At 48.1% G+C, this 7436-nt stretch overlaps 1 long non-coding RNA gene across 1 annotated transcript; it reads right to left on the bottom strand.

Annotated features, from left to right (window-relative positions):
* Positions 1 to 654: 654 nt before the first annotated feature.
* LOC135057812 (uncharacterized) lies at positions 655 to 2871 on the bottom strand. The gene is made up of 4 exons (XR_010244376.1): positions 2824 to 2871; positions 2295 to 2415; positions 1185 to 1655; positions 655 to 779 (listed from the first exon to the last, which is right to left on the bottom strand). It is a non-coding gene; the product is annotated as an uncharacterized LOC135057812 (long non-coding RNA).
* Between the last annotated feature and the right edge of the window lie 4565 nt (positions 2872 to 7436).

Below are 7436 nucleotides of genomic sequence, written 5' to 3'. Positions count from 1 at the left end.
TTATTTATGTATTTCAGAGTTTTACGTCCTGTTGACGCACCTTCCAGGCCTGTTTTCCAAGTTTCGTCCTGTTGACGACTTGTTACCCCCTGTTTTCTCCTGTTGTTGGGTTGCCGCAAATATTGGACCCGTTTATCTAACTCTACCATGGGCGACCTACTTGTGATGTGGACCTGAACCTCCGCCATGTAGCAGACAACCCCCCTCAGGTGAGATGTATTGCCCAAAACTCCCTCTTGTCCAAAGTCACCCCGGCATGTCCAAAGTGCAGCCCTCCGGCATTTGCAAAACTGCACATCCAATCATGCCCTGACAGCAATGCTTACGCTGCATCAGGGAATGTTTGGATGTGTAGTTACGCAAGTGCCGGAGGGCTGCATTTGGGACAAAGGCCGCTGTAACCTGCTTGTGTCAAAAAGTGTTGCTTGTACCTTGTCTTTTCCATACCAAGGGGACACTATTACCAATAGCTGGAACCTCATACTATTCTCTTCCACAGGTCTTGCAGAGTTTCCTTCCCAAGTTGCTTGAATACTCATGGATGAAAAGGGACACGACAGTTCCCCTGCTGTACCATGGGCGACCTAACACAATAACACTGCATCTCATTTTACATTGTATTTACTAATAATTTAAATAAAAACCACACAAAACTTCTAATTTTAAAAATTTATTGAAGAAATATATAAAATTGTATTTTATTTTTGAAATAAAAAATAAAATGTAATAAAACAAAAAAGTAGTTTGTTCTTCTTTACATTCTTTTCTTGTGTAGATATCTGTGGGGGAAAAACCATATTAAGTAAAGACACTAATGATGTCATGTTCATTCCTTTCCCAAGAACATTTGTGGAACCACACAGCCCAGCATGACCCATTGCTGGGCTGTGTGGTTCCACAAGGGCAGGCGGTCCAAAGTGGTATAGTGGTGTCAGTGGTCAGCACTTTGACACGCCTGCACTCGTGGAACCACACAGCCCAGCATGACCCATTGCTGGGCTGTGTGGTTCCACAAGGGCAGGCGGTCCAAAGTGGAATGGTGGTGTCAGTGGTCAGCACTTTGACACGCCTGCACTCGTGGAACCACACAGCCCAGCATGACCCATTGCTGGGCTGTGTGGTTCCACAAGGGCAGGCGGTCCAAAGTTTCTTGAATATATACATTGAAACATGGCTTTACTCACCTTGGTACGCACAACACGAACTATGCCGTCCACTTCAATTTTCCACCCAATCCTATGAATAAGCCAAAAATAAACACTAGTGAATAGTAAATTCACATAACAGTGAAAGCCTATTGTACACCAATACAAAAAGGATTTTTTTGGTTAAAAAAAAAAGTGGTATCAGAATAGCTCTTTGGCCCATCATACATGTAGCCACAAGGAGCTTTCATCCGTTACCACACGCGCCCGTATACATGCCTAGACATAAAGCTCCTTGGTAGTATCCGTTCAGGGGTGGGCGAGCCCAACACAAATATAAAACAATAGTAAGAAAAAAAAAAAACTAATGGGAGGGGGAGAAAGGGATACATGAAAAACATAAGAGTAAATAAAACAATACGACCGGGCTTATGGTGGTTGTCCGTCCGGATCCTCTTCTTCCTCCTGATGGGGCGTTGATGCCCTGGGCGGCTGGGGAGTGTGTGTCACCTTTATTATATGTAAAGATAGGGAAACCAGTCACTTGTTACAGCCCCAATTCACATCATTTATACCATTCTGTACAATTTCATCATTTGGTTATTCTATGGGGGAGATGTATTAAGCCCTGCAGAGTGATAAAGTGGAGAGAGGTAAAGTACCAGCCAATCAGCTCCTAACTGCCATGTTACAGGCTATGTTTGAAAAATGACAACTATGAGCTGATTGGTTGTTAGTTTATCTCTCTCCACTTTATCACTCTCCCAGGCTTTGTACACCTGCCCCCAGTTCATTGATATACTGTAAATGTCAGCCATTTCACTATCCCCCCCCCTACTGTATTGTTCTTTCCCGATCAGTATGTTCTGTGTCATGCTCTCCCCACTCTTCCTGTTTTTCTGTATTACAGTATGTTCTACATCTCGCAACCACCAAAAGTGTATGTCCTTCCTCTATATGTCCTATAGAGTACGCCACAATTTCTATGTTTTTGTATTGTGCCCCCACACCATCTCTATGTGCTATACCAAGTTGCCCCCTTCTGCATGTTTTGTATTGTCCGCTCTCCACCACCATAGACCCTATGTTTTGTACTCTGCTCTCAATACCCCTTACCACACACACAAGTACACAAGTATGGTAACTTACCTCCTGCATGCTATTCTCCAGTCACTAATTCCTCTGCAACTCCTCCCGTCGTCTTCAACTGACACTTTGCAGATCTCTTTGCCGGTCACCCGACACTCTGCAAATCTCTTTGCCAGATGATCTAGAAAACACAAAAGACTATCATTAAGCATAGTACTAGTTTAAATACAATAAAATGTCCATGAGTCAACCAGTTTCCCAATTTTCCTTAAACCAAACAAGATACTTTCAAAGTTATAATATTTATCTATTTTATTAACTTTTTCATCCCAAAGCCACGATCCTGCCTCATAGAGACCCAGGTTATCTGCATCCCCTGTATGTGTGCTTATCCTCCATACTGCCCTCTTTATTCCTGTAATGCTACATTTTTATTCCTAAATATGTTGTTCCTTCCTGCGCTTCTCCTATTTATGTGTCCTTGTACCTGTATTCCCTGTTCTGTCTATCTTGTCTTGCCTTTCAGCTGACTATACTGCACTCTGTCTTCCTTACCCCTCTCCATCATACCCTGCTATGTAGGACTCACCTCCTCCTACCTGTCTTCCTGCATGGAAACTGGAAACGTCAGAAGCTGTAGATAGAATGTTACAGGAAGAAGCATTGTGATGTCACGGGTTAGTGATGTCACAGGCTAGGTGTGATGTCACAGTAACCAGCAGCAAAGCTACAGAGTTACAGCTATCTTACATATACATTTTCTACATCAATTACAACTAGATATACATGAGTTTCTAGTTTAAAAAAATGAGACTAGTGTAGAAAATGAAGTATAAGGCAATGTTGTACAGAGTGCCTCAATATATAGGTAAAGGGAAAACATAAGTGACGGGAATTTCTAGACTAAATCACCACTTGTATTTAATAAGGAAATAAAGCTCTTTATCTAAGAGGCTGAATTAATAATTATCTGTTATATGTGTGTGTGTGTGTGTGTATATATATATATATATATATATATAGAGAGAGAGAGAGAGAGAGAGAGAGAGAGAGAGAGAGAGAGAGAGAGAGCTATACTAACTATACTGTCCCATTAAACCAGGAAACGCACAAATTATACAGTTTCTGGCTGACCTCAAATCTGCATTTCACCTGGTTTAATCAGCCACAGAACCTGTGTAACCCATGAGCGTATAAAGAGGAGAAGAAATAAGAGTTGTCTTTTTTGTGGTGCACTAGAAATGTATTATTCAATACCAGCGTATATAAAACTGTTAGGCGGGCCCGCAAGGTGACATTCACAGGGAATAGGTAATGACAACCACTCGACTTGTTCACACCCGCTGGACGTGTTGGAAAGAGGTTGAGTGGACAGTGAGCGTGGCTGTGCCCAGGGCCGGAGCTTCCACTAGGCAGCTTTAGGCAGCTGCCTAGGGACGCCAGGACCTGAGGGGGCGGCCTGCTACAGCTGCCTGAAAAAGGTTGCATGGTCCTACTTTTCCCAGCCGCTGCAATCCCCCAGAACTCGTATGTTACAGTAGCTGCAACTGCTAAGCTCCCGTATTGCAGCCTCCAGCTCCACCTGCACTCAGCACAGGCAGTAACTTTGACAGCTCCCGGAGTCCTGGCTGGGGGTGACATGCAGCACTGCTCTTCATTCCAGGCTCTTTCACAGACTACTCTGTCCCAACTCTGCACTGCAGCCCGCAGGTAAGGTGGCTGCACAATGCATTCTCTGCATTGATAAGGAAAGAGGGCGAGAGCAGCAGTGTGGTGAGGGGGGGAGATGAGGAGCAGGCATGCACACAGTCTGGGGGATGAGCAGCACCATGCACACAGATGGTGGTGGGGATAGAACAGCAGACATTTAACAGAGTAGGGGGGATGGGGTGAGAGCAGCATGCCTTTCATCTGAAGGGTAGGTAGGGGGAAGGGGCAGTAGGCAGAAGTTTTGCCTAGGGTGCTGAGAACCCTTGCACCGGCCCTGGCTGTGCCATGTGGCACCACGTGGCACCATTGTACCGACTGCCGGATTGCTGATTGCTGAGAACGGAACCTGGAGGGTACATAACTTTTTGGTTTTCATTTCATCTCATGACACTCCACCCAAAGCTACTCTTCTGGTTATCCTATCAACTAGGACAACAATGAAGGTGACTCCATAACATTTCTTCCATTGTTTTTCCATGTCACAGAAACATTGCACGTGTGTTACAGGTGACCATCCTCATCATCTCTCCTTCACTTCACAGTAATGTCATTATTTGGATCAAGCATCAAAAGGAAACTTACATATAAAAGTCTGGCCGGCATATCACTTATTACATGACCACCTTGTGCCTGCGCTGTACTGTATGTAGACGGAGCATTTGGTTTTGCTAATGACAAACATAGACTCCATAAGAGGACATGCCAACATAGCATATGGTTGAATGTTAACATGTATGATCTTAAACTCCATCTATAAATGTTCTGTTGTGAGACTTCCAATATGCTCAGAATATTGCTACTGTGACAGATGATTTAGTATATACTAGCTGGAGTACTCGCGTTGCCCCGGATTTTAAGAATGTCTGTTTACACAAATAAATGTAAATATTAAACACACAGTATAAATAACATTGTAGATAGCTGAATATCCGTGCTTCGGTACGGGATGAGGATGGTAAATTAGAATGATAGTTTGTTAATTTACGTTGATTGGAGATCTAGTATATAGGTATATCTTGCTTCCCTGATGCACTTTGTGTAGTGGCCGCCCCCCTTTTTGGTCCCCCAAGGGACCCTGCTCTTCCCACTATACAACTCTCAGTCTGTGGCTTCCTGCTGCCTCCATTCCCCTCCTCACATCATGTCACTGGCCCTGTCACATGCAGCCCTGTCATCACTGAGATATCATGCATGTCCTGATATAGTGTGTGCTGCTGGCCCACCCCTAGGGGTGCTAGTGATGTGTTACCCTCACAGTGTTTGTTCCCGCTGCTACCATTGGTACGAGGAGTGCTGCTGCTATGGGACCCACAGCTGAGAGGATCCACCTTCCCTGTCACAGTTACATGTGTTATATACAAGGGAGTAGCTACCATAGGTGCAGGGAGTGCAGCAATATGGGGGTCACTAATGCTGTCTGTAATATATGGGGCTCACAGATCAGTGGCGTGCGGTGAGGTCGGTGGCTGGGGAGGCACAAGCAGCCAAACCCCCCCCCCCCCCCCCCCATAGAGTGGGGTTAAAAAAAAAAGTGTAGCCCCAGCACCGGGCAGAACCAGCCAGGGGGGTCTAATGCCATAGCAGGGGAGACACTCGGTATGGGGTCCCCCTGCCATAGCATTAATCTGCCCCCCCCCAAACCAGTCAGCCCAGGGCTGGAATTCCTCGGAAGTGGGGACCCCAAAAAATGAAAATGGGGTCCCTCTCCCGAGCAACAACCAGCACTGGGCCACCCCTGGTGGCGGTGGGTGCGGGGTTCATTGTTAATATTGTTCTTGACAGGTGCCCTACAGGTCCCAGCATGCCGGCACTTGGAGAACCACAAGTGCCAGCATTCCCGGACATAAATGGCCCGCTGGCACCTGTGGTCCACCTGTAAAGAACAGTAATATTGTTCTTTACAGGTGGCCAACAGGTCCCATCAAGCCTGCCCCAGCATGCTGGCACATGGAGAACCACAAGTGCCAGCATGCCCGGACATAAATGGCCTGCTGGCACCTGTTCTCCACCTGTAAAGAAAATATTAAAATAAAAATACCAGTCTCTTTAAAAAAAAAAATAGTTTATTTGACAGGGTCTTCACCTGGGGGCGGCGGCCTTTAAGCTCTTTTGCATGGCCGCCGCCTCCCCAGGGCTTCCGGCGTCTTCACCTGGGGGGCGCCACCTCCCCAGGGCTTCCAGCGTCTTCCTCCGGCGTCTTCACCTTGGAGGTGGCGGCCTTTAAGCTCTTTTGCATGGCCACTGCCTATCCAGGACTTCCGGCGTCTTCAGCCTTCAGGAGCTCTTCTCCGCTCCTCCTCCGCCGTCGGACTGACAGCTGCTCCCTCGCGCTGACTTATATAAGTCAGCCAGAGAGGGCGGATCGATGACGCGGCGAGCCGTGATTGGCTCGTGGCGGCAATCTTCAATTTAAAAAATGACACTGAGGTGCCATTTTTTAAATGGGTTACCGCTCCGCTGTCAAACTCTGCATCGCCGCCGCCCGCACCTCCGCCGTCACCCGCCCTCCGCCGCCTACACCGCCGCCGCCCGCACCTCCGCCGCCAGCACCTCCGCCGACACCCGCACCTCCGCCGCGCCCACAACAGTGATTGACAGCGGATCCAGTGACGGATCCGCTGGCCAATCACTGTGGCCTGACTGACAGGGGACGTGCTTTCATAGGTTGAAAGCACATCCCTGTGTGAAAGCGGCACCACTAATGGTGCCGCTTTCCTATGTTATTTCAATGGGCTTTTAATGCCCATTGCTAGGCCCCGCCCGCTCCCGCCCCCCGCTCCCCATACCTTTCCCTATCTGACCGGGAGGCACCACGATCGGTGCCTCCCAACCCCATTTAGACAGGGATAATGATTACATTAATATAAAGGAGATACTTATAACACAGAATATGTGTCATAAGTATCTTCTTTATATTATTTTAATCATTAATGACAGGGGAGGCTCTGCCTCCCCTGACTGCACGTCCCTGTCAGAGATGCTGTGTAGAATATGAAGGCAAGGCCACACCCAGTGCCGTAACTAGCTATGTGCGAGAGGGGCATTGCACACAGCGCAATGCGCTGTGAGGCGGAAAAAATCTCCGCCTGCACCCGCCGCATAGCTAGTTACGGCACTGCTTGAGTGGAGAGAACTGCTAGTGTGGGTCATAGGCGTGCGCACGGGGGGTGCCTGGTGCGCACACAGGCACCCCCCCGTGCACACAGATAGCGATGATCGGATCGTCTACTGCGCTACCTGGGCTGTCAGTGGCGCTAGCTGCTATCTTCAAGTTCCCCTACTGTCACTCACACCCTCTTCCGCTGCGCCAGCCAACCAGTCAGACTCACAGACGTGTGGGCGGCTGGCCGCACAGCCCACCCATCGTCATGCTGATGCTCCGACGCGCACCTTCCTCCCTTCCTTCCTCACCGCCCACCCTGCGCTGGCCGCGAGCGCTCAGTCTCTCCACGTGTGTTCCCTGCCCTGCCATCGCTGACACACGCCAGGAGC

The sequence above is a fragment of the Pseudophryne corroboree genome, chromosome 3 (assembly GCF_028390025.1).
Source record: "Pseudophryne corroboree isolate aPseCor3 chromosome 3, aPseCor3.hap2, whole genome shotgun sequence".
Classification (NCBI taxonomy): domain Eukaryota; kingdom Metazoa; phylum Chordata; class Amphibia; order Anura; family Myobatrachidae; genus Pseudophryne; species Pseudophryne corroboree.
This window is presented reverse-complemented; position numbering and strand designations above follow the sequence as displayed.